Genomic DNA, 27989 nt, shown 5'->3' with positions numbered 1-27989 from the left:
CTGTTAGAAATGGGAAAAGGAATGAGTAGAAATAAGTGAACTTTGAAAGTTAATTTTAAGAAGTAATACATAGGTTAAAGTCAGCAGTATATGCAGGTGCGTTAAATTTTATGTGCGGGTTTTGGAAATGTTTATTTCATTTCTTGTTTTTGTTTTGCTCTTGTTTTTGATTCACTCCCGGGCTCCTGCTTATCATCTTATTTTGGAAGGAATTTTAATATTCTGGATAATCAGACTTCTTTTTTCTAAAACTTACAAATTACAAGAATGATCTGATCTTACAGTCAAGGTAAGAAGTTAAATCTCTGTTTTATTATTCTGTGTATGATTATAGTTGCTACATATTGCAGGAAAGGACTTGTGGTGTCTCAACTATATATATTAAAATATTCTCTGGAATGTAAGGAAATCAAGGGGAGTGAAATATCAGGGTAAGTAAAATATGGGGAAGCCAGGGATAAAGTAAATACACGAAGGAGTACCGTGTTGCAGGCCCCTGGGATTTGCTGGGAGTAAACAGCAGTCTGGAAACGTACCAGATGCTGGAAGGGAAGTGTGGGCAGCTGCAGAATTTCGGGTATCTACCGACAAGAGTACATGAGTTGCTCAGGGAAAGCACCCCTATTTCTGGAGCCTGCATGAGCTTTCCCCATGGTCTCCTTCATAAAAGAAGTTCAGAAAGAATCCTCCCCACCCCAGCACTCCCTACCTTCCCCCCAGGCCCAGTTCTGACGGGTTCTGTGTGGTGAGGGGCCCAGCTGAAGCCCAAGCCAGGCGAAGCTCAGGAAGCAGAAGTGTCCGAGGACCTGGGGTGCTGCCCACCTGGGGCCTGTTAGTATGAGGAACCCCAGGGGTTTATGGAAAAGAAACTTGTCCTTCTCACGCAGGTAGGAACACTGAGTAACTGTGCCTCAGGTGAGAGAGGGGAGAAGCAGTTTTGCCTGCACTGTGGTTTCTGTCCCTTGGGTTGTTTCCCTGTCCATCCCCTATAGCAGTGTGCTGGAAAGCTTACGGTAGACAGGGGCGTTTTTCCTGCAAAGATGTCTAAAACTTCGGTTCACAAGGTAGCACCAAGTGCAGCCCAAAGATGGAGCCCTGCGCTGTTCTTCACTTGCTGGAGCGTTTGCAGGAGAAAGTGCAAGTGGAACGTGGCCGGTGCTTCCCTGGTGTCACTGACTGGGCCCCGCTGTCCTGATCGTTAACATTTATCATGAAATGGTCAGGCAGTGTCCCCCCAGGGGACACGCGGCACAAGGTTCTTAGGGTAATTAAGTTTCAGAAACCTGGGTAAAGCAGACTAAAGAGATGTCACGTTGAGTGATTTCTTGTAACCTTCAATATGCCCATGGATATTTAAACTTCTGTTGGGAGAGATGTCCTAAACTTGACCTCAGATCCCCACCCCCACCTTTGTTTCATGAGTATCTTGTGGTATTCCTACATGCCACACATGTGCCCTGGAGCACGCTGTGACAGAGTACTGCAGCAAGGCTGGGCCTCCCAGTCCAGGGATCCTGCCTCGGCTTCTCTCCCTTGGTGCTTAGGGGCTCCTTGGGAACGATTCTGTGGCCGTGGGACAGGTTTCTAGCCCAGTTTTTTAAGGGGTTGTTCGTTAGTTTTAGTTTAAAAATATCGATCCACACAAATATGCATTTTAAAAAAATGATTCCTAAACATAATTTTAGGATAACTCTCTAAAAGCAGAAGTTGGCTAGAGCAAGATTCAGTAATCATATCTTACCCTAAAAGCTGTGGAAGGAAAAAAAAAAATCATGAGTGTTTTTAAAGCGTAACTTACGGCAACATAGAATAAATCCCGTCTCAGTGTTACCCGTCTGCAGAGTCGCTTGAATACCAGGCAGTCTTGAGTCGATTCTCCGGTCTGCCTCCACGGCAGCAGGTGCACGGCGCGCATGGCAGGCACCCCGGGCTTGCGCGGGCTGCTGTCTGTGCAGTCACTGACAGAAGCAGATGAGGAATTTACTGGCTGATTTATTCAGCCAGCACTTCTGAGTGCCTGAGCATCGGGTGAACATGCTCTCGGCCGTGCCCTGGCATTGCCTATTAGGTGAAAAATACACAGAAGCATTTAATAGAACTGTGAAAATGGAAGGACTGAGAGCGGGCCTGTTGTAAGGCAAGCCTTGCTGTGGCTGTCAGGTTCATTAGGCGCCTCAGCTCATCCTGTACGTCCAGACTATGCTTTCGAAATTATATTTTTTCTCTAGTTCAAGAAAAGATGTAAAACTCACAATAAGCAAAATACTTGTAGTGCATGAGCTAACGGGTAAAAGGAATAAAATGGCTTTTTATGAGAAATTTCCAGGCAACTAAACCCTTTTACAACAATTACTATGAAAGACTCTTTTTGTATATTCCAGTTACTTCAGAATCTGTGCTGGTGGCTTGTAGAAGCAGTGCTCTGGGCTCTAGTTGATCCCTTCCCACGACATTCATGTCTGCAAGAACCTAGGGTCTAGCTGTCTGTGATCCCGTGAGATAGAGGCCGAGCTTCCTTGCCTGCAGTCATGCTCCTCCCCTTTGTGTTAGAGATTTGCTTTTTGTTTTAACTCCAGTGGAAGTTATCCTTCCTGCTTCCCGCAGTGAAAAATCCTGAACGTAGAAATAAAATTTTAGAAAATTTTCCAGTCACTCACAGAGCTATAGGGTAAAAGAGCCTTTCTCCTAAGATAGGGAAAGAGGTGAAGGGTTAAGTGTGCAAAACTCAGTAGTAATTCTGTGTCATTTCCAGCCACAACAGCTAGACCTCTGTTTCTAGTAAGGTGCTCATTATGACGGCTGCATTACAACAAGCAGTTTGGGTACTGCTGGAGCTGCTGTCGAGTAACGAGCACTGTGCCGTGTTTCCTCCTGTAGGAAAAGGAAGAACTGATTGAAGAGTGGCAGCCAGAGCCTCTTGTCCCTCCTGTCTCGAAAGACCGTCCTGCTCTCAACTACAGCATCATTTCAGGGTAAATTGGTTTGCTGTTCAGGGACTTATGTTTGGTTTCCTGTAGGTAAAATCACTAAAGTGGTTTATATAGTGTTCCTTTTTAAACTGAAATAAGACTTTTAGCAATTCCTGGAGATCAAAAATGAACTGCTTTATTTCCTAGTATAAAACTTTCTTTTAGATATGGTATGGGCATTTTTAGCAGTCTCCAATTTGGGTATTACAATTTGCCCCTTTTTTCTTAAAAAAAAATCTATTTTTCAAAGTAATACACACATATAGTATTTCAAAGGTTGAGACAGTTAAAATGGAAAGCAGCATTCCTGCTTTCCCCCATCTGGTTCGTTTCTGATTTTGGGTCTGTTGTAGGTTACCTTCATACCTGGCTTTTAATGGTAGGCTTACACGACTGTTTCTTATTGACTAATGATAGACAATGTCTGTGGACTCTCACAGTATGAAGCATGAGACTTCAGCTCACTTGTGCTACCTCCCTCTTGGCTTCCAATGTTTAATCTGTTTTTTAGTTCCTCTGCCTAAGTATGCAGAAAATAGCCCATATGTATCCACCACACAGAAGTAATGGTATTAACATTTTGCTGTCTTTCAAATCTATTTTTTTTTTAAGGAATGAAGCATTATGCTGGAGAGGCTGTGGAGAAAGGGGAACCCTCCTACACTGCTGGTGGGAATGCAGTTTGGTGCAGCCACTGTGGAAAACAGTATGGAGAGTCCTCAAGAGACTAGAAATAGACTTAACGTATGACCCAGGAATCCCGCTCCTGGGCATATATCCAGAAGGAGCCCTACTTCAGGATGACACCTGCACCCCAATGTTCATAGCAGCACTATTTACAATAGCCAAGACATGGAAACAGCCTAAATGTCCATCAATAGATGAGTGAATAAAGAAGAAGTGGTATATTTATACAATGGAATACTACTCGGCCATAAAAAGCGACAACATAACGCCATTTGCAGCAACATGGATGCTCCTGGAGAATGTCATTCTAAGTGAACTGAGCCAGAAAGAAAGAAAAATATCACATGAGATCGCTCATGTATGGAATCTAAAAAAAACAAAAACAAAAACAAAAACGAACAAGCAAAGCATAAATACAAAACAGAAACAGACTCATAGACATAGATTACAAACTTGTGGTTGCCAAGGGGGTGAGGGGTGGGAAGGGATACACGAGATTTCAAAATTGTAGAATAGATAAACAAGATTATACTGTATAGCACAGGGAAATATACACAAGATCTTATGGTAGCTCACAGAGAAAAAAATGTGACAATGAATATATATACGTTCATGGACAACTGAAAAACTGTGCTCTACGCTGGAATTTGACACAACATAAGATGACTATAAATCAATAAAAAATGTTAAAAAATGTTAAAAAAAAAAAAAAGAAATGAAGCATTACAAATTACAGTCGACTCTTGAACATCACGGGGCTTAGGGGCGCTGACCTGCAGTGCAGTCGAAAACCTGCGTGTAACTTATAATGAGTCCTCCAGACACACGGTTCCTCCAGGTATGTGGTTCTGCATCCACGGATCCAGCCACCTGTGGATGTAGTCCTGTAGCATCACTATTGAGAAAACTGTGTGAGTGGACCTGCGCAATTCAAACCCGTGCTGCTCAGGGGTCACCTGTACAGTTGGAGAAACCCCCTCCCATCTGTCACTTTCTTGCCACCCAGACGAGAGAGCCACTAGCTTGAAGTTGGTGGGTATCTTTCTTTTGCTCATGTTTGTGCTTTTACCACATAGCCTATTGCTGTGAAAGTACTGAGTATTCTGTTTAAGAGTGTGTCCTCTTACTTCCGGTCTGATCTAAGAGAGGCTTGTATTCTTCACTTGCGTGAATATCTCTGGTCTTATGAAAGTTTTACTTGTTCTGAAATCAAACTTACCAATCATTAATGTTAAGGGAATGAAAACTTTCCTACCACAAAGGTCTGACTTGCCTGTTTTCTATATGACAGTCAGTTGTCCCAACATTATTAGTTGAATAGTCCGTATTTTACCTACTGATGGGAAATTTCCCTCCTTTTATATATCAAGGTCCCTTATAAAATAGGGACTATTTCTTGCTTCATTTTTATTCTTTATGTGTACTTGTTTCTTCCTGTGCCAGAACCTTGCTTATACCACATCTCAATAATAGGACTTGGGGAGAGGATATAGCTCAGTGGTAGAATGCATGCCCAGCATGTAGGAGGTCCTGGGTTCAATCCCCAGTACCTCCATTTAAAGAAAATAGTTAAATAAATTACCTAATTACCTCCCCCACCAAAAAAATGAAGAATTATGTGACAGGATAAATAATAAGAGTGAATTTTCAAAAATAATAATAGGGCTTGACTAGAGTGAGTCCTTCACCTCCTTGTTCTTCAAAACGGTCTATGCTATTCCTGACTCTTCACTGTGAGTTTGAGTTTTGCTGATCAGACTTGACCAGAAAATGGGCTTGGGATTGTGACTAGTGATGCATTGAATTTATGGGTCAATTTGGAGAGAACTGGTGTGCTGCTAATCCAGCATCGCACCTCCATGTGCCTTGTGTATCACTTGTACATTTAGACCTTTTATGTCCCTCAGTAAAGTTACATAACTTTCTTCATAAAGACTTTGCTTATCTTTTTTTTCTGTTTTTTATTTTAATCATAGTAGATTCACATGCAGTTGTAAGAAATAATGCAGAGAGAGTCCACTTGCCCTTCATCAGTTTCCCCCAATAATAACGTCCTGTTAACTGCAGTGCAGTGTCGCAGTCAGGAAACTGATGTTGCGTGTCTTTTAATAGATCCATCTCTAGGTGCCAGAGAGTTTTCATTTCTATCATGAGGAGCATCATTTTCTTGTTTCTATGTTACTGCGCTGGCTAAGATATCTCCCACACAGTGTTGAATGAGGGTGGTAACAAGGGCCTCTGTTACCACCTCTGTCCTGTTCCTGATGGCTTTTAAGGGATTACTTATATGGTGTTACAAGCCTTCCTTTCTCTTCCTAGTTTCCTAAGAGAAGTTTTTGTTTTTAAGGCAGAGTGTTAAATTTTATTAAAATTTTTTAATCTACTGAGGTGATCATGACTTTTCTCCTCTAATCAGTTGCTATATTAAATTGTACTGCTTGATTTTTTAAATTAATTACTCATATACATACATTTTTATGAGTAAAAACTGCAAGCCACCATATCACTCATCTTCACTCCAGATTCCCTCTCTAGACTTAGAGAAAGATGGGAAATTTACTCTTGGGAAAGGCTACATGTAAACTGAAAGTCCTAAGGGTAAGTGAGGGGATGAGTGCCACTCTGGATGCAGTGTTCAGATAGAAACCTCATAGTGAATAATGGGACGCTGACGCTGCGTCCTCCAGGTCAGCTCTCAGAAAGCTGGAAACCAAGATTATACCTCACACACCTCCCTGGAGGATTCCTCTTTGGTGAAACTCAAAGTCAAGAGAAGGAAAACAAAATACTGAGTTTAGGGTCTCCACAAATGAACAAACAAGTCCATGTCTGGTTATCATAGAGTGAAACCCACCGTCAGTCCAGAAGCTGAGCCCATTTACGCTGCGCTTACAATGAGCATTTCAGGGCCTTGTTCTTAAAAAATGAGCGGACAACCTTACAGTCATGGTTGATTTTCAGCAGAGCAGCAAGACAATGCAATGGGAAAAGAATAATCCTTTCAACAAATTGTGGTGGGACAGGTGGATGTACACACGTGAGAGAATGATGATGGGGCCTGACCCCCAGCATGTGTAAAATTTATCTCAAAATGAATCACGGACTTAAATTTAAGAACAAAAGCTATAAATTCTTAGTTTAGAAGAAGGAAAACAAAAAAGTAAATCTTCATAGTCTTGGATTAGGCAAAGAGTTTTAGGTATAACATAAAAGCATAAGCAACTAGAAAAATAGATAAACTGGTCTCCATTAAAATTTTAAACATTTGTGCTTCTAAATCCACTATCAGGTAAATGATTTAAAAAAAACCACAAAATGGAGGAACATATTTTCAAGCCATATATTTGGTAAGAGGCTGGCAAGTAAAATATAAAAAAGAATATATAAAAACAATTCTTACAACCCAGTGATAACCCCTATTTAAGCATGAATATTTGGTTAATTTTTATACATTGCTAGATTTGTTTTGCTAACGTTTGGTGTTTTTAGTATCAATATTGAAAAATGAGTTTGGACATTTACTCTCTTCCCTTGACTGTGCTGGCCGAGCTTTGGTACCAGAGAGATGCTAGTCTTACACTTTTTCTTGGCAACAGTATGTATTTGTTGTCCTCTTTGTTCTGTTGAGCATAGATTTTTAATCATGAATTTAATGTCTTCTGTGAGGTTTTCAAGCTGTTCGTGTTCCCTTCTTGAGTAAGTTTTGGTTACTGTCATTTAGTAATTGTTCATTTATTCTTATGTTTTCAAGTGCATTGGCATGAAATCGTTCATAGGGTTCTCCTGGGCAGTTATACATAAAATATATACATAGAACTTCATACACAGATGTTGATAGCAGCGTATCTGGGGGATTTGTGTGTCCATTGTGGGCGCTGTTTATTTGTATCTCCTTTCTCACTCAGATTTGCCAGAGGTTTGTCTTCTGGTTTAGTTGAGTCTCTGTTTAATTTTCTTCATTTTGGGCCTTTCTTGCAGACACAGGGGTTAACCCTCCGCTCAGTGCCGCTGCCGTCAGCACCCGTGCAAGGCGGTGTTGTCGCTTGCTTTATTCCTTATTTCCTTCATCCCCAGTGCCTGCATCTGCTCTCCTCCCCAGGGAGCCATCCCACTGGAACACTTGTGTTATGCTATTATTATTTTGTTATTAAAATCATACATTTTATTATTTTTCTTATATGTGTATCCTTGAAACCATATAATCCTGATGTTTTATAAATGTGTGTTTTTAATTTTGTGCTCTAGACTTCATTCTGATTTTTTTACAAGCTTTTTTACTCAGCACTTAGTTTTAAAACAAATATTTGAGTGCCTTCTATGCTTGAGGAATGTACTGAGCACCTGCAATATGTCAGAGTCAGGTCTCTTGGGGCAGGCAGACCGGGACTGAGGTAAATGCAGTGTTAGTTCGTGTTCAGCGGTCTGATGAAATGTCAAACAAGGCGGACAGAGAGGTGGGGTTGCTGGGTGGGCTTCCCAGTCATTTCTTCTGGCCGCTGTGTATTATCGCCTTGCGTGTGACCACCATGGCTTACTTAGCCATTTCCTTGTGATGCATACCTTGACTGTCCCCACTCTTCGCTGCCACAGAGACCTGGTGATTACTACCCTCTTGTGGACTTGTTTGAGTCTCTGGGGATGTGGAACCAGGAACTGGGTACTGGTCTATGCCTGTCTCATCTCCCTGGGGGCCTCTTCTATGTGGGGACCTCCTGAGTGAGCATGTCGGGGTCCCAGTTTCCCCCAGCCGTGTTTGGTAGTAACGTTGTTTTATTTTGCATTTCTCTGATTATTTGAGCCTTCAAGTATCATTTCTTCTGCTTGTTATTATATTAGCTGCTGGGGTCCTGAGAATGCCCGTTCACATCTTTTACATTTTCTCCTTGATTCCTAGCCTGTTTTTTGATTAGCAAGAGTTCCATATGCCGTGTAGGCGTTAGTCCTCGGTCGCATTTTGAGTAGTACTCTTGTTACAATGACCCTAAGGAACACTTTTCTTTTTTCCTATTTTAAGATCTCTGAGATGGGTACGACTCTTAGATCTGCTGAGAGTCCCTGTCAGCTGGGGGTGGGTGGGGAAGGTGTCATTGCCTGTGTCCCGGTGAACTTGGTCATGGCTGTGCTCACTGCCAGCACCTCAGCTGAGTTACGTGCACTGCTGTTAAGTCAGTCCGCTGATGGACGGAGAAAGGGCCCGACACCTCCAAACAGGTGAACAGAGGCTGCTTGACTGAGGCTGTGAACATTCCTATGTCAAACTCATGCTGCCTTTGGATACTATCAGCTTACTTTCTAGAAACATGTGATTCAGTTGGGGAAAGATGGAACTAGGAGTTTAGTTCAGTAGGAAAGTTCCAGCATCAGACATAGAGAATGGGTGATGCTGACTTGTCCGGTGACCTCAGGGATGACCGCGGAGCATCCTCCCAAGCAGTGCCAGGATACACTCCTGCTAGCAGGGAGCATGAATCCCCGCGACACCCATGGCGGAGCACAGAACAGCCAGCCAGAGCTCAGGTAACGAGGTTGCAAATGTCTTGCCTGATTTAACTTGCTTATTTTTCTTTTCATAAGTACAAAAGTTGGATGACAGAAATCTGCCAGGAATGCCTTTTCACAAAATATAAACTGAAATGTAGATGATGAGAAAACATCCTTACATTTCCCTTGGCAGTGGTTTTTAATTCCTTAGTGGTAGACAAAATACAGTTGATGCCATCTTAGATTCATGACATACAGTAAATCTGTTTATCACCCATCTGTTAATTTTGTCTTTGGTATCTTCATTGAACCAAAATTCTTAATTTTGACTTGGTCAGGTTCATCCATTGGCCTCATGGTTGTATGTCTGGGCACTAGACTTGTTTCAGAAATCATTTCCTATTCTAGGATCCCAAAGATGCTTCCACATTTTCTTGTGTCTGAAAAAATGCCCAATATCACTAATTATCAGAGAAATACAAATCAAAACTACAATGAGGTATCAACTCACACCAGTCAGAATGGCCATCATGCAAAAGTCCACAAATGACAAGTGCTGGAGAGGCTGTGGAGAAAAGGGAGCCCTCCTACACTGCTGGTGGGAATGCAGGTTGGTGCAGCCGCTGTGGAAAAATAGTATGGCGATTCCTCAAAAGACTAGGAATAGACTTACCATATGACCCAGGAATCCTGCTCCTGGGCATATATCCAGAAGGAACCCTATTTCAGGATGACACCTGCACCCCAATGTTCATAGCAGCACTATCTTCAATAGCCAAGACATGGAAACAGCCTAAATGTCCATCAACAGAGACTGGAGAAAGAAGAGGTGGTATTATTTATACAATGGAATACTACTCAGCCATAAAAAGTGACAACATAACGCCATTTGCAGCAACATGGATGTTCCGGGAGAATGTCATTCTAAGTGAAGTAAGCCAGAAAGAGAAAGAAAAACACCACATGAGGTCGCTCATTTGTGGAATCTAAAAAAAAAAAAAAAAAAAGCATAAATACAATACAGAAACAGACTCACAGACATAGAATACAAACTTGTGGTTGCCAAGGGGGCAGGGGGTGGGAAGAGATAGACTGGGATTTCAAAATTGTAGAATAGATAAACAAGATTATATTGTATAGCACAGGGAAATATATACAAGATCTTATGGTAGCTCACAGAGAAAGGAATGTGACAATGAATATATATATGTTCATGGATAACTGAAAAATTTTGCTCTACACTGGAATTTGACACAACATTGTAAAATGATTATAAATCAATAAAAATGTTTAAAAGAATAAATTTTCTTGTGTCATTTCCAAAATTTTTTTAGGTTTTTTAATATATCTGGAATTCACCCTTGTACATAGTTATTCAACTTTATCTTTCTCCGTAGGAAAAGACCTTTGTGTAACTTCACAGTATGTGAGGGCAGCCGCTGTCATTGGCCAGGTGTAAATATATAGGCTTACCTCATTTCATTATACTTGGCTTTATTGCACTCCTGTAGAGCTGCATTTTTTATAAATTGAAGGTTTGTGGCAACCCTATGTTACCTCATGAAGGTTAGCATTTGTCCACAGTAAAGTGTTGTTTTAAAAATTAGCAAATATTTTTTTCAAGTTTTATTGAGATGAAATTGACACATAGTGCTGTGTAAGTTTAAGGTGTACAGCTTAATGGTTTGACTTACCGTGAAATGATTACCACATTAAGTTCAGTGAACATCCATCACCTCACATAGATACAAAATTAAAGAAATAGAAAAAAATGTTTTTCCTTCTGATGAAAACTCTTAGGATTTACTCTCCTGACAATTTTCATATATGACTTACAGCGGTGTTAATTATATTATGTGGTCCATCACATCCCTAGTACTTATTTATCTTATAACTGGAAGTTTGTACCTTTCTCTGCCTTCATCTGGTTCCTGCTCCCCCCACCCTGCCTCTGGTGGCCACAGATCTGGTCTCTTCTATGAGTATGTTTGTTTGTTTCTCTTTGAAGTATAATTGACTTAAAACACTGTGTTCGTTCTTGCTACACACCGTGGTGATTTTATATTTCTGGACATTTCAAAATGATCACCACAATGAGTCTAGTTACCATCTGTCAGCATACAAAGATGTTACATAATTATTCTGTACATTTCATACCCATGACTTACTTATTTTGTAGTTGAAAGTTTGTACCTCTATTTCCCTCACCCATTTCTCTCCTCCCCGACTCCCCCTCCTCTGGCAAGTACCTGTTTGTATCTGTGACTCTGTTTCTGTTTTATTATGTTTGTTCATTTGTTTTGTTTTTCTGATTCCACATTTAAGTGAAATCATACATATTTGTCTTCCTCTGTCTGACTTACTCCACTCAGCATAATACCCTCTAGGTCCATTCATGTTGTCGCAAATGGCAAGATTTTATTTTTATCATAGCTGAGTCATATCCCATTGTATACATATACATCACACCTCTATCCATACATCTATCGATGGACACTCAGGTTGCTTCCATATCTTGGCTGTTGTAAATAATGCTGAAATGCCATAGGGTTGCAAATGTGTTTTCTAATTAGTATTTTTGTGTTCTTTGGATAAATATTGTGGAGCAGAATTGCTAGATGGTATGGTAGTTCTGTTTTTAATTTTTTAAGGAATCTCCATACTGTTTTCCATAGTTGCCGCACTAGTTCACATTCCCACAAAAGGGCTCCCTTTTCTCCACATCCTTGCCAACATGTGTTATTTGCGGCCTTTTTGATGATGGCCATTCTGACGAGTGTGAGGTGACAGATATCTTGTTGTGGTTTTGATTTGCGTTTCACTGATGGTTAGTGATACTGAGTACCTTTTCACATGCTTGTTGGCCACCTGTATATCTTCTTTGGAAAAATGTCTACTCAGGTAATCTGCCCCTTTTTTAATGTAGTTGTTCAGGTTTTTTGGTGTTGAATTGTGTGAATTCTTTAGGTATTAACCTCCTGTCGGTTGTATCATTTGCAAAAATTCTTTTCCCATTTAGTAGGCGGTCTTTTCTTTTTGTTAATAGTTTCTTTTGCTGTTCAAAAGTGTTTAGGCTGATGTTGTCCCATTTGTTTATTATTTACTTTTGTTTCCCTTGCCTGAGGAAACATATCTAAAAAAATATTGCTAAGACCAGTGTCAAAGAGCATACTATCTATGTTTTCTTTTAGAAGGTTTATGTTTTCAGGTCTTATATTTAAGTCTTTAATCCATTTTGAGTTTATATTTGTATATGGCGTGAGAAGGTACTAGTTTGATTCTTCTGTATGCAGCTGTCCAGTCTTCCCAACACCGTTTATTGAAGAGACTGTCTTTTCCTCATTGTATATTCTCGTCCCCTTTGTTGTAGATTCATTGCTCACATAACATGCAAACCAAAAGCAGGTGTTCACTCTAAATCACACTGTTAACTTTAACTCTCTGGCATGACCAAGGTCTCATCAACTATCTGGTCATGATACAAAGATAATCTTAACAAGCAAGATATTCCAGGGGATCCAGAGTTAGCTTCCAGGAGCCAGTCAAAGGCCAGTGCTCACCCCTGAATGTACAAGAGTTGAGAACCTCAAGCTCATTGAGTTAACCCTTGCTGCAGTGTCTGCAACGGTTGCACTGCCTTCCAAATAATTTTGAAAAGAAAAAACTATCTGCTTAAGAGGCCATTTCAGAGGCCTTTAGCTTGATTTCAGAAAATAAAAACAATGGAAAGAGTAGAAAACTTCACAACATTTAATTATACCGATATACATATTAATGTCGCCCCAGTAAACAACTTGGATTTTCTCCAGTCTCTATTTGATTGTTGTGTATTAGTAATCCTCCTTTTTTTAGCTTCTTAATTTATGTGAACCAGACATCTTTTACATAAAAACCTGAGAAGCTTCTCAGTACTTATTTAGGTGATTTCCACTGGAAGGTTGTAACCTCTGGCCCAGCCCCCTCGGCCCCCTGTGCCTCCCTCACCTCCGCCTGCTCCAGACCCAGTGGCGCTCAGACAGCGGCAGTGCCCAGCCCTCCGCCCGAGTCCTAGAGAGACCAAAAGCTGCGTTGTTCTGTTGTTACGCGATGCTCAGACCTCGCAGATGTGTCTCGTTGAGCTGTGTGCTGTTGCCAGTTCCCACAACGCCCCCAGCACAGCAGGAAAGAACATAGCCGTTGAACCCAGCACAAAGTTACCCAAGAGACCCGGGGAGACTGTGCCCCTTGCTTTCCTAATGTTGCGTTGGTCTGACGGGGGAGAGGCACAAACGAGCGCCGTGTCAGAGCAGCGGCACGTTGGAAGGTGGGCCCCGGAGGCCGGCACTCCCTGTGGGCAGAAGCTCAGGTCCCGGAAGCACGAGGACCAAGGGGGTGCCCTCCACCAGGGCACGGAGGTTGAACAGATACCTACGTTACCCACAGTTAAACCACAGAAGGCAGCATTGGTTGTAGTTCTGAACGTGAACAGCTTAAGACTGGAAAGAGAAGGACCGCAGGTGTCTTATAAGGGGGCTCCTGACGACACCAGGCGTGGCTCCTTCCCAGGACTGTGTTTCCATCGAGACATCTGCGAGGGCAGGGAGCGGGGAAAGGTGAACAGGTCAACAGGCAGCTCTTGAAATCAGAAGTGAGGAAGCCCTGTGGAAAGGGATATTTGCTGTTTTGTGTATCATTTACTTGTGGAGATTTTGTGAGCACATGGTTGGTATTTCGTTTCCTCCTAACACCGAACGCCCTTAAGCTCATGTATGGACTTAAAATGTCAGTGCTTGCCTCAGTTTACCCAGTCACACACTGGGATGAGTTACAATCTGCCACCAATGAAAAACCATCGTATATAATAAAAACGTTCTCTACATATTATTTAAACATTCTCCACATATTATTTAAAATACATTCTGTACCAGAAGAGACCTAAATGTCCAGCAAGGCACTTAGTGTAACTCAACTATTAAAGAAGAAATAAATCAATGTGTTGAAGCTAAGCACACAGAAGTGTCTTCATCATTGTCTTGCCATCAAAATAAATAAAATACACTGGGAATGCCAGGATTTCAAAAGACTGACAGGTGTTTTCTCCCCTAGGCATTACCAAAAGGTAGTTGGCGATTATGGTATTTCAACAATTAAAACATAACACTGATGTTTAGATTAAATACTTAAGTGTACAGTAATACAACAGTCATAAAGGAGCTTAGGAAATATTAGGTGCATCTATTTACTTAGATGGGATAAAATTAAAGATACTTTTTAAGAAAACAATTTGGAAGAAAGGATAAATCCTTCTGCCTGATGCCCAGCATCTGTCTACCAGCTGTGGAAGTACCCACAGCCGGCAACGGCCACACGTACGTCACCATCATGAGAACCAATCTGTTTACGCTATCTTGTGTCTGAGCATTTACAGGTTAAAAATGCAGGTATTTCTAAAGCATGCAAAGCTGCTAGGTGAGTGGTGTCCTCGCCTCCTGCTTACAGCCTTGGACTTCACAGAAAAAGAGATGGGGACCTAGAACTTTCTGCCCTGGGATCCAAGTGAGTGAAACTCACCTGAGCAGGCACTTGCCAGGTGTCAGGTGAGGCCTGGCTCCTCCAGGCCTCCGGCAGACTGGGGACAAGCAAAGAGTCCATTGTTGTCACATCAGGAGAGGCCACAGTTATGCGTCCAGGCCCACTGGACAGAACTTCATAGGACCATGAATATCTGGAATCTAATCAGTCATATCAGAGGAAAGAAACAAACAAAATGACCACACATTCAGCAATTTCAGATAAGCAGCTAGGAGAAGGGACAAGTGTCATGATAAATTCCAGCCCTGGCACTGCAACACACAACTCGGGTGAAACTCAAAACTAGGAGACTCCCCCAGAGGAGCAAAGGGTGTGAGCCCCACATCAGGCACCCTAACTTTTAAGACCCACATCTGAGAAATGAGCGCCCAAAGCTTCCAGTTTTGAAAACCACCAGGGATTGCGTCTATAAAACCCCAGGACTGTAGTGAGCTAAGAAGCATCTCCTACAGCGCACATCCACCGGACACGTCTGTCCAAGGGCCCAGGGCAGGGGTGGCCCGTGGTGTTCAGACTGTAAGCAAAAGAGACTCATTTGCATGTATTACAGCATCGGCCCGAGGGGCGACCATCTCATACACACATCTCAGAGCCTAATGGGGCACTTGGGGACGGGGACTGGGGGCACAGAATCTTGGTGCTCTTCCTCTGCCTTGCTCTAGACAACATGTGCTGTCTCCTTTTTTTCTTTTTCTGTTGGGGACCCCCTTCCCACAGCACCCCCTCTTGCTGCAGGCAGCAGGCAGCATGCTCGTGTGCCGCCTCCACCACACCCCAGAGCACCAGTGTCCACCAGGAGGAAGCTTTATAGGCATCTGGGGCCTGATTTCTGCAGCTAGGCTCAGGGAAGCCCTTGACCACCTGGCTCTGGAGACAAGGCAGGGCTTGCATTCCTGGTCTCAGAGAGACACTTCAGCAGGTTACCGCCCCCAGGGCATTGCCCAGACAGCAGACTAAAAGTCATCCCAGTCTTTCTCTGAAAGAGGCCTATTTGCTGGTCCAGGAGCTTCGGCCTGAGGGAGAGGCTTCAAGTTTGGCGCACACTTAAGGGTCTGCAGAGCTGATCTTGGGGAACGTGGGTCGCTGGACGCCATATCGGCATTCTCCCTCTGCCTCACGACAACTGGCCAGCATCTCTCAGAAATGAGCTCACACACTTTTCTGGGGCCTTGAGTTTTGTGGCTGCTGCTGGGAAGACGCCTCCAGCTCAGTGGCACTGGTGGCCAGCAGAGCGTGTGCTGACAGTCCCACAGGATGGTATATATCTGCATTCTTTAAATGCTGCTGCCTAGGGGCCAGATGTCTAAGCAGCCTAAGCATCTAACAAAGATGTTAGAAATTTATGAAAAATATACTTTGAAGGTTTAACTATTTCAATTTGCTTTATAATCTAGCTCTATACATTTTGAATACTTAAGTTTTAAGTCCCTGTAGCTCAATATAGTGAAGAGTAACTGAAACTTTTTAAAATTTTTGAAAGTTTTGAAAATTCACATGGCTCAAGAAGAAAAAAAGTTTAAGTTCTATGTCTGAGTTGATGCAGGGCACAAACATACTATGTGAAAAGTTTCTAACAGCTTTGCTTCTGAGTCTTGGAAACTAATAAAGGCATTGTAAATTTATAAGATCATTTTCATAGAAAAAAGAGAAGAATATAATTATTTTAATCATAATATTTTTGATAGTAGGGTGAGAAGGGGGGTATCCTATTGTGGTGACCAATATAGCATGTTAGATTTATTTTTGATTTATATTTGGAGTTACAGACAAGGCCATCCTGAGTAAAAATCCCCCAGAATTAACCAAATTTCCAGGGACAACTCCAGATTTTTAAGAGCTATTAATGGAATTCAAGTGGAGATCTTAAAGGAATCCATTGTTATCTGGGTTCCAGGTGGAATTAAAAGAAAACTGGCTAACGCCTGCCTCAGGGTGAGAAGGCAGCGTTGGCTGGCTCAGAAGGACGGATGAGCGGAGCTGCCGGGCTGGGTGGTTGGGGTGTGGTCCAGCTCCCTCCCCAGCTCAGGAGCCCTTTGTGACCAGACCACAGCTGTGATGCGGGCCTAGGACTTTAGTCCCCACGTACACCCCTGTGCTCAGTTGCCTAAGGGCAGCAGTGTGGTTCAGACGATGGAGAATTATCTCTTTTCTCTGAAAAGCACTTTGGACACGTGCCTGAGCTCCAGCTGCGCGTTTCGGGTGCCTGACATCATCCTGGGCGCCCTGTGTGGACTGGGGCTCTTCTTCCTAATAATCTCCTGCTTCCAGGATGGTCTGCCCGCACCACCTCCTAGGAAGCACGGAAGCTTCAGGAAGGTAAGGAATGCTTGGCTTGGACACAAAAGCACATGATTATCTCTCCTTTTTCCTATTATTATTTCTACTTTTCTGAATTGAGGTGAGGGCCTTCTGAGATGGGAAAGACTAGGACTTCTATCCTTGGGGAAGAACAGAACAGCAGCCCTCAGGCACCAGCTGGGCTGGGCAGGGGCTGGACTGGGCACCGGGATTTCCAGCCAGAGAGCTCAGGCCAGTCTTCCAGGGAGGGTAGAGGGCTCCAGGGCGAGTCCCAAACGCAGTGACCGGTGGCTAAGGACTGGATACTGGGAGTTCAGCCTCAGCCAGAGGTCAGGCCCCTGAGCCCCGGCTCACCGGCCGTGAACAGGTGTCTGGGACAAGACTCTCCCTGGTCAGGGCTGATCTGAGGGCAGTGCTGAGGCCCCCAGAGCCTCCGACTGGGGCTGCAGGGGGGCCCTGGCCTCGGGAAGCAGGGCCCACCTGACAGAGCCCAGACGCACCTGCAGGTCGGAGTGCGTGTTTCCTGAGCAGAGGAGCAGTGACGGAAGAATTCCAGGGTGGGCCTCGCGTAGGAAATCCTTCTTCACGTTCTCTGATGAAGTAAAACAGAAAATACTTTTATCCACTTTAAAAAAGAGTGAAAGGGAAGAAAACCCACAGAGCCCTGTTTGATGCAGAAAAATTGCACTATGCGTGGACGCGGGAGTCTGGCGCCTGCCGGGAGAGGGTAGAGTGAGAGCCGGACCCCAGCCCCTTGTTCCCCCTTGTCTCTCAGCATCCGCCGAAGGGCAGGAGCAGGAGTTGGAAGAAAAACGGAGCTTTGGAAGGTAAGCAGCTCCGTTCAGCCCCGTGTGCCCGAGAGTCAGCCCCCACCCCCAGCCCTGAGGGCCCAGCTCCACGGTCTCCGAGGATGAGGACGCCAGTGGCAGAGTCTGTCCCTCAGAAGCTGAACCCTGTGGGCGGCTCCTGGGAAGGAGAGCAGAACCCAGATACTTTCTAGATTCCACGCTCGGAACGGAACGAAGCTGTGAGGGGCCTGGGAAGGGGTGTGGGCCGCAGGCGTGCGGGCCGCAGGGGGCCAGCGGGGCCTAGGCGGGGAGGTGGGACCTCCAGGTGTAACTGTGCTGTTTAACTTTGCTCAGATTCCTCCGTGAGGTGACCCCTGCCCTGCAGCCCCCACAGAGGGCTGTCAGGGCCTCGGGGGGATGGATGTGGAAGCGCTTCGTAAATGATAAACCCATTTGTGGGTTTTCTCCATCACTGTCAGGGATCAGGCAGCCTTGGGTGCTGGTGCTTGGGCTCCAGCCTCCCAGTGATGTCCCCTAGAGAGGGACACGGCACTCAGCCTGCTGCAAGGCCCCTAGGCTCCCACCTTCACCCCGCGACCCAGCCTCCTGATTTCCAGCTTGCAGAGACTGTCTGGAGGAGCTGGAAGAGGTTCGGGGCCTGGTTTCACTCCTGCAAAGGTAATTTCCCTTCCTCTCCCGGGTTCTCCTTCCTCCCGGAGCTTATGGGGTGACCCCAGGGCTGCAGGCAGCTTGGGGCTGACCTGGGAGGGGGAGCCCTGGGGATGGGGGATGGCTAAAGCCCTGGGGGTAGAGAAGGACAGCAGGAGCATTGTGAAGTCAGTGTGGGCGCTGTGGAGGGCCATGGGCCTCCAATGCCCACCCCTACTTGGCCTGCCCAGCCGTCCTGGCCCTGCCAGCTCCTGGCTGCAGCCTGTGCCATCTGTCTCCTGCAGCCACCTGGAGAGATTCCCTGACAAGGGCGGCTTTCAACATCTCTACGGCCAAGAGCCCCCTGACAAGGTGTGCAAAGCAGAGCCTGCTGGAGCCCAGCAGCCGTGCAGGGAAGAGGCCGTTTCCGCCATGTTCCCGGCTCCTCTCACCAAGCACCTTCCACCTCTGGCCTCCACCCTTTCGCCAGACTCAGTGATCGCGCCAGTTTCCATTCATTTGGACTTACCCTCAAGTGCTTGTCCGTCACCGGAGCCTTTCCTTTCCCTGGACAGCCTTTCATCCCGGCCGCTTGCTCCTTCCCCTTCGCCCCCATCTCCTCCTGATGCCAGGGCCTGCTCGCCCCCTCTGACAGCCCCCTCTGCCCCACTGCCACCAGACTCCACTCCAAGACCTCAGCGTGACCCGCTGGCACTCCCACGGGGCACCATCCCATGCAGCTCATCTCCACGCATCACGTGGGCACCACCCATCTCAGGCCTCGACGGCTCCAGCTGTCCCATTCCAGAGCTGCCTTGGTGGCAGGTGGCTTCCAAAGCCTGGAGGCTCTCCACCTTGACACGTTTTGAGTCCCAGCAAGGGCACCTGTCTTGTCACCCACCAGAGGCCCCGTTCTGGGAAGACCCCGCAAGCAGACAGGTAAAGGCTAGTGGCCTTCCCTTTGTCACCCCAGATGTCCAGAAGCTGCTGGAGATACTAATCACCAAGAGGGCAGGACTGAAGATTTGGAAGGAGAAAGAAAAGGAGGAGGGACCAGGCTACCACCTGGATTCTTTGGCGAATACGTTCAAGTCCCTGGACCCCAGGCATCGCCAACACTTCTGGAGCATAAAAGGCCAACCAGCAGAGCTGCTTGGTCCTGAGAAGGCCACATATCTCAACACTCGGGGGGTCCAGCTACAGCGGACATGCAGCCAGCTCTTCTGGGGTCTCCCCTTTCTGCACAGTGAGTCTCTGGTGGCTCCTGTCACAGTTGCTGATTCCTCTCCAAAGTTACCCTCTGTCTTATTCAATGAACCACTCCAAAATCAAGCTAAAATCACTTCACATCTCTCGCTGGCTCAGCCTTTGCCCTACCCTCTGGCCCAGGCCCAACCCCAACCCTTGACTCCAACCAGACCCCAATGTCAGCCCCCACCTCTGGCTCAGGTGGAGACCCAGACCCAACCCCAACCCTTGACCCCAACCACGCCCCAATTCCACCCCCCATCTCTGGCTCAGTTTGAGATGGCCCACTGCACACACTCTTTTCCAATCCTACCACCTTCTTCTCAGCCCCAGGCTAGGTACTGTGATGTATCTTGCCCTACAGTCCAAAATAAGGCACAATTGTTCATGTCAACTGCAGTGCAAAATCTGGAAAGTCACTGTTTGAAAAAACAATTAGAAAGGGAGAAGACGCTACCCTCTGTGGTTAAAAAATCCCAGCAAGTCTTTAGCCAAGCCCCTCCCCACCTCCCCCAGGGCAGCAGGGCCTCCTGGGCCCACAGCTCTGTCTCAGTCCCTCCCGGGGACTTCATCAGCCCTGGGGTTCGGGAGAAATTGGAGCAACACCTTCAGCAAAGGTTCATGCCACAACAGAGCAGACTGCCCTTCAGAAGCCAAGTGTCTCAGAAACTGATGGAGCCTCAGGGCACATTCCCGGGGCCTTGCCAGGCACAGGGCATGATGGGGCCCTCAAAGCCCTCTGCGTTTATAGGCCAGGGGAGCTGGGATGCACAGAAGATGGGGTCCAGGTGCCCCACAAGGATCCTGCCGGGGAAGGGCTTGCACAATGCTGTAGGCCATAGTGTGGGAAGGATCCTAAGAGACATATATGTGACCTCAGCCAGCCACTCACCGAAGGTTCCAAGCATGAAGGCTGAGTTAAAAAGTGACTTGGGCATAAAGACTGAGTCAAACAGAGACTTGAGCCTAGGCAGGAAGCATCCAGAAGATGTCTTGGGAGTCCTTTTGGGCAGGACAGTGGAGCACACCCACGAGGGTCACATCCATATGAGTGTACATTGTTCAAGGACTGCCGCCAACCCTGTCTTAGACCTTCCTGAAGAGTCAAATTCTCATAAGGGAGCAGGAAGTCCAGAACCCCCCCAGGATTGGGAACCCTGCATGAACACCTCCCATGAGTCTCTGGTCCTTAGTCCGTGCATTCAGCAGGTGCTGGAAGCACATATTATCAGGTTTCGGGTGAAGCACAGTTGGAGTTTACTCCGCAAGGCCCTCAAGTTCCTAACTCTCTTTAAGTTGAAAAAAGCTCACCCCATGGCCGTCCCCAGCTCCATCGTGGAAGTCACCTGTGAATCTGGGGGCCACGCAAAACCCCAGCTAACCGAGGTCCTGGAAAAGCCGCCTCAGCCCCAACCGGAAGAGAGCGTCAGAACCGCAGAGTCAGCTTCCATGCTGCTGAGCCCCCTCCTTGCCCCCTCATGTCCCTGTGAGAAACTCCCGGGGGGCCTGGGAGGGAGCCCGCCTGGCGATGTCCGTGAGCCCCCTGAGGCCTCTCTGATTGGACAGGGGGACAAGTTACCTTCTCAGGCTGTCACATACAAGTTTATAGGCAGAATCTGGCACAATGAGTCTGTCATGGGGGCTGAGAAAGGCAGCCTGCAACAGCCCAGTCCGAGTCCGCCAGTGGCCAGGGATGAGCCAAGGGGAGAGACTGGGGGACGGGCCTCACTGGACTCCTGCGGTAGCGTAACAGTAGTGGACCTTGACAAGTGGCCCCAGTCTTCCAAGGCCCAAGACACGGACCCTGCTTGGAAAAGTATTTTGGACCCTGGTATGATGATTAGATCCCAAAGCACGAATGTGGATCAGAAGGAGTCCTGGTCTCCAAGGCCCAAAAAAAGCCTCTCATTAAGTACACAGTCCGTGGTCCTAACTCCAGAAGATGTATACTTGGACGCACAGCTTCGGAAGCTTGAGGGCCAAAGATTCGCAAAACCAGAGCAACAGCACATGGGGGTGCTCCTTCTGGACTGTGAAACTGGGGTGCTCCTTCAAGATTGTGCCACCAGCACCCTTCTTCAAGACTGTCACTCAGATATGTCCCTTGCCGCAGACATCTTGGCTGCTGAGGAATCTCTGTCTCATTCCCAGACCTTGTCCAGTGGGGACATGTCAGTTTCCCAGGCGCTCTATGACCTGAGCTCCAGTGGAGGGAGCAGTTGGGGACCGCAGGAGCCCTGGGGACAGCAGGCCCCATCAAAGAGCCAGAGGAAGAAGTCTGGCCCCACTGATGAGCAAGAGGATTATAGGAGGCCCCGGCCAGCACAGCATAAAAAAGGGCCGGCAGAGCGCAAGGCCCACCAGGCCCGGGGGCTGAGCCGCCCCAGCCGGAAAGAGGAATCAGCAGACTCCCAAAGAAGCGAGGCCCGCCAGCTGAGGAAGGGACAGGCTCCGTCGGAAAGCTCCTTCAGGAAATATATGAAGCTCCTTCTACAGTGGGTTTTCCCCAGTAAAGACAGAGGACCCAAAGACCCCCTGCAAAAAGGCAAGCCCGCTTCAGCCACTGCCCGGAGCCCAGACCCTGCCCAAAGCCGGTCGTTTACAGACAGCACGGTCCCCGAGGCGGAGGCTCTCGTGACGGCTGTGGGGCAGATCCTCGAGGAGAAACTGGCCCTTCACCCTGCACATGGACCTTATGCCTCAGAGTTAAATTGGCACGAAGGAGACCCCCAGGCCTTGTTGGGTCAGCATTACTGCTACCACAGGGTTGTCTCCTACCAAGAGCACAGGAGAGTGATGAGTGGGAAACCCTGCGATCCCCGAGCTCCCCCCAAGGGCCACAGCTGTCACGGCAGGAATAGGTGGGCCAGTCGCAGCCACAGAGACGGCAAGTGGGCCTTCCCACCCGGGGAGCCCGGGCCCCCAGGCGGCCACTGCCAGCACGGGCTGGGAATGGCAGGCCTCCCCGGCCACCCCGCCCACTGTCCGAGGCACTGTCTCCTTCGGAACCGCGCCTCTCCTGCGCCGTCGGGGTACGCTCCCTACGTCCTTCCTGGGAGGGCGACTCTTCCCCAGGGAACAACGTACACCGTGCAGAGAAACTTTTTTTCTCAGGTTAGCACATCCCCTTTGTGCTAATGGCTTCTTCCTACCACAATTTTTATTGTTTCCCCCAAACATATGTGTTTTTCCCATGAGAGGTGTGGCGTGCGTCTGTGTCCTGCTGGGGAGAAATGTCCAGGCACTTGGCTTCCAGAAGGGACGACAGGGCCATGGAGGGAGGCTGACCCCAGCGTGGAATTCTCACCCTCGCCCCAATTCCCTCATTGCTCCTTAAAGTCCCACAACTAGCAGCATTACAGAAACAAATGGAAGCATTCAGGGCCTGTCAAGGAGAACAAAGCCTAAAGACCTCCCCTCTCACAGGATCTGGCTCAGCCTTACTCCCCCACACGCTCTCTACCTTGAACTTGTGCAGCTGGTGGGGAGGGGTTTGCAGAGGCTGAAATTCCCCTCAGTCTCCAGAAAGTGTCAGAGACAAGTTCACATGGCAGATTAAGGAAGGGAGTAGGGGGCAGCGCTGGCCCCACGTCCAGAGCTGGGAGAAATCTTGCCCTCCACACCCGCCATGTCTTGGTGGGAAGAGATGACACCTGCCCTGAGCCCTCCCCACCCTGAAGCTGGGTTGAGATGGGCTGGGAGCATCCCCTCCCTCTGCGTTTCTCGGGACCTGGAGCAGCGGCGAGCACGAGGAGCGCGGCTCCCCCAGCTCTGGGTGTGTGCGGCGGGAGCCCCAAGACATTGAGGGCCTGTCCAGCCTGCCCCAGAGGAGGGAGCAGCCCTGCCCACAGCACCCACCTCCCCTCCCAGGCTGTGACTCTGTGCAGTCACCTCGCCGTCTGATGGTGGGACACTGGGCACCCCAGGGGGGTGCAGGGGGAGGAGGCAGGTGGCACAGGGTGCCCGTAAATGCTGCAGTGACCAAGGAGCCCCCGGCATCCCACCACCATCTACAGGTCTGCAGGGGAGAAGACAGGGCCTGGGGGCTCACCCCAGGGTGTCCCCCCTACTCCAGCTCCCCGAGCCCAGACAGGGCAGCCACCTGCAGCTCCTACTCTGAGGGCCAGGCTCACAGAGGCAGCAAAGCCTCAAGCAGGAAGGTTCACTTCTCCACAGAGTGTGAAATAAGCTCTCACAGGACGGGGAGCTCGGGACAGACTGGCGGACCATGGCCTTTACCTACATACGGGGCCCAAGGAGGCTTCCAGGGGACAGACGGGACTTAAAAGGCCTGGAGACTGTCCCGGGGTCACAGCAAGTCTCACGTGGCTCTCAGCTTTGCTTACCCCAGAGCCCAGAGTGGGAAGAGGCCAGCAGACAGGACCTGTCACACAGCGGGCGGAAGTGACCTGTGGGGACTGGGGTGCCATCCAGCTTTCCTCCCCGGCCCGGCCACACGGGAAGCTGGGAGATGGGGAGCAGTGCTCTAGAGTGATTGGTGCGTCATGTCACAGTCACTCCCATGATGGACAGCCCTGTTCCAAGAGGGGCCCCTCATCCAGGTGACAGCAGGGATGGCCCTGCCCCCACGCCCGTCAAGACCCCAACTCATGGGACCAGGACCCAGGGTGGAGAGGGGAGCAGGCGCAGGACTGTGGTTTCTCCCTGGAGCCAGGTCCTGCCTCGAGCCCCATCCTGCAGGGTGGACGCAGGACCTGTGGGAGGGGCTGGGACCTGGGTCAACAGAGCACCCTTGGGAGCTCAAGGGAGGGGGGCACAGAGTGGGGACCCTGAGCCTGGCTGCCACTGCGTCCTCTCAGGACCACCGACAGGTGAGTGCTGGGGTGCGGGGACCCCAAGTGTCCTGCAGGGAGAAGCCACACAGAAGGGACACTGTTAGAACAGCAAGAAGCAGGAAGGGGCAAGTCCCTCTGCCCTTGTCCTGCATAAGGTGTGGTAAGGCCAGCAGTGGAGGCCCCCCACTAGGAGTCCCCACACAGAGACCTCTGACAGAGACCCACATGGAGACCCCCCCCTCAGAGACCCTGCACACAGGCCTCACAGGCAGGCTTTGGGATCTGAGTCGCCACCCATTGTCAGCCTTCCTGGTGGATCTGATGCCACTTAACAAACGGGCAGCACAGGGGGAGGACCAGTGGCTGCCTCCCTTCCCCGAGGTCCCCCAGACACCCAGACCTTGTCAGCATTGCCCTAAATGGTGGTCTCTGCTTGGAGAAATACTTATGAATTTTGGTCCTTTTGTAACGTCGCTGCCTCTAAACATAAGAATTACACACGCCACGCGTAGCCCTGCAAAGGTCTTTCCTCCACGGGTTTTTGTTAGCTTGACCCCCAGCTTAGAGAATCACAGATTTTCAATGTGAATAAAATGCTGCCAACCTTCAATGAGAGAAAATACTTTATTTGTCCAGTGTCACTCATCTTCCAGGCCAATGGTGTCAATGTCAGATTTTTAAAAATTTCATTGGGGACAAGGTCTGAACTCCAGAGGGTGGGTTTCTTTATTTTGGAAGCAAGGTAAAAGCCTGCAGCCAATGGGCTCCAGGAGTAAAATAAACCAACAGGAAGGCCTGTGGCGTCTCACTCACCCCCTGGGGGCCACGCCACCAGAACATTGTTTTGTACATAACAGGTTTGTGGGCTTTGTTTTACTTTTAAATGAAACAGACTAACAATTATGTGAAGTTTTCTTAAAATGTGGCAATGCCCTCCAATGGTGTTACGCCTGTTTCCAAGATGTGACAGTCCTAATGTTTAGCCAACGTAGCTTAAACTGATAGACTATTTAGGAGGATTCATTTTTTAAATAATTCTTTTAAAATGGACATTTTCCAAAACTTAAGCGATGGGGCTCCATTACATATTCATTATAAGGCTAAAAAGGGACCCTTTGCTTCAAATCTCCTCTCTTCTGTCTCCTCTGTCCTCTCTAGATTCATCTAGAATCTTACAAAATGTATCATTTAATCTATTCTTGAGACATGCATATGGTCTAATAAAACTACCAGAAGGCGCAGCTTAACATCAGAACTGAAGAAAGTGTAATCATCAAGCGCCGATTAATGTACACGAAGGTACAGCAGTCATCAAACTTCTCATGTTATTTACCCAGCCCTTTCCAAAGGGTGTATTTCAGTGATGCTACATGCATATTTCTTGTTGCTCATAAGCAATTAGTTTTCCTTGTCTTGTTAAAATCGACTGTAACACTAGCTGTCAAACTTGTGTCATTGGTTGAGCCTCTCAGGTTACCCATCAGAATGACAGGGTTACAGTCCCTCCTCTAAGAGAACTGAATTGTCAATTTCAATTTTAAAATTCCCTGTTTCTATTCTTCATAATTTACAAATGTATAACTAATTTTCTACTTTACTCCCTCACAATGTCATTGAATCACAAAATGATGGAAAATGGTCCTGGATGTCCTGTAGTATCGCATCAGATTTTTTTTTTTTAAGTGCAACTTACGCAGGTAAGTTTCATGATCATCAAAAAAATGGGACCAATTAGGGAAAATTTCATACAAGAAATGCTTTACAAAGAGTAGTATATCCTTTTCAAGTCGACTATTTTAACAGAATTAGAACAGTATTCAACTGAGGGATTATTATCCAGTCCTTTGAATTAAAGTTGTACAGGGTGGCCATGAAGTCTGAAAACATAGACAAAAAGTCCATAATAAGTAGTTTATTTTTATGATATGTGAATGTGTTGTCCCTCACTAGCAATTTATAGCTCAATAAGCTGTGGAAAACCACAATGAACAATGTGCATTAAAGCAACATTCCCATCAGTCATTGCACGTGTATCTGTCATACGTTCCCTCCAATGATTTGTGTGTCCAATTTCCATGGCATAAACTTGCACCTTTACCCTAAATGAAACAATTAAGGGGGTTCAACTTGCTAAAAAAAAAAAAAAAAAAGTCAATATTTCCAGACTTTATGGCCACCCGTATTTTATTTTTACTGAGATTCACATACAGCAAATCTTATAAACATTTTACCATTAATATAGACCAAACAGAAATGAATTCCAAAAAACAAGCTAACGGAGAAAATTAACAAAAACAAGCCCTTTGTCTTTGACATTTTTCTCATGAGAACATTTTGCTGGAAATGAACTGATTTTTAATCTACAGATAAAAGGCTGTCTGCACGATATTCAGGATGTATTACATTTGGTTTCAAAACTGACATATTTAAAACAGTTCTCACACTGATTATAATAAGCCAAGTATTCTAGAACAAAATGTGGAGGGCGGCAATGATGTGATGATTTATGAATACTCCAAGGGGCAAAACATAAAAAAAAAAGGGAGGGGGCAGAGAAAAAGTAGTCAGTCTGCAATATTAACCCTCAAACGCTGTTCCTCTTGATAGGCATAGGATACAATGCTGTTTTCAATTTCATACATTTTATAATGAACTCCCACAGGCAGTGTTCTGGAAGTGTTCCCAAATATGTACAGCTACTCTTTCTGCCATGCTGACACCATGGACCTAGTAAGGAGCATCCAGACCCAGATGTTCCAGAAACTCCACAATGACCCCTGCGCCTTTGAGGTCCATCAAGTTCATAATCATTCGTGGAACAGGATCAGTCTTTATGATTGTGCCTCTGCCTCTGGCCATGTGAATGGCTGCATTTCTCAAACAGGTACACATTCTGGTTACTCAGGTTTGCTGGGATGCCCTCCTCTCCACCTGTGGCAAATTTACCCTCAATGAAACAGTCAAGGGGGTTCAACTTATTTAAAAAAAATATTGTCAGCATTTCCAGACTTTACGGCCACCCATATTTTATTTTTACCAAGATTCACATATGGCAAATCTTATAAATATTTTACCATTAATATATATCAAACAGGAATGGATACCAAAAAACAAGCTAACGGAGAAAATAACAAAAACAAGTCCTTTGCTGATGCTGCAAATAGCATTATTTTATTCTTTTTTATGGCTGAGTAGTATTCCATTGTATAAATATACCACGTCTTCTTTATCCAGTCATCTGTTGATGGACATTTAGGTTGTTTCCATGTCTTGTTTATTGTAAATAGTGCTGCTGTGAACATTGGGGAGCATGTATCTTTTTGAATTAGAGTTCCCTCTGGATATATGCCCAGGAGTGGGACTGCTGGATCACAGGGTAACTACTTTTGGTTTGACTCCAAGCATTTTTGTGTTTTCAAGTTTCCCACCCTCACTCACTGTAGTGATGTCTGTAATCTTCTTTCCTCTTCTGAGTCCAAAAATTGGACTCTCCACCACCTGCT

General features: G+C 46.6%; 1 long non-coding RNA gene across 1 annotated transcript; it reads left to right on the top strand.

Moving 5' to 3' along the window:
• Positions 1 to 175: 175 nt before the first annotated feature.
• On the top strand, positions 176 to 3642 carry LOC106728564. The gene is made up of 3 exons (XR_001364817.2): positions 176 to 289; positions 2878 to 2972; positions 3582 to 3642. It is a non-coding gene; the product is annotated as an uncharacterized LOC106728564 (long non-coding RNA).
• The last annotated feature ends 24347 nt before the right edge of the window (positions 3643 to 27989 follow it).

Source organism: Camelus ferus, chromosome 22 (genome assembly GCF_009834535.1).
Source record: "Camelus ferus isolate YT-003-E chromosome 22, BCGSAC_Cfer_1.0, whole genome shotgun sequence".
In the NCBI taxonomy this organism is placed as follows: domain Eukaryota; kingdom Metazoa; phylum Chordata; class Mammalia; order Artiodactyla; family Camelidae; genus Camelus; species Camelus ferus.
This window is presented reverse-complemented; position numbering and strand designations above follow the sequence as displayed.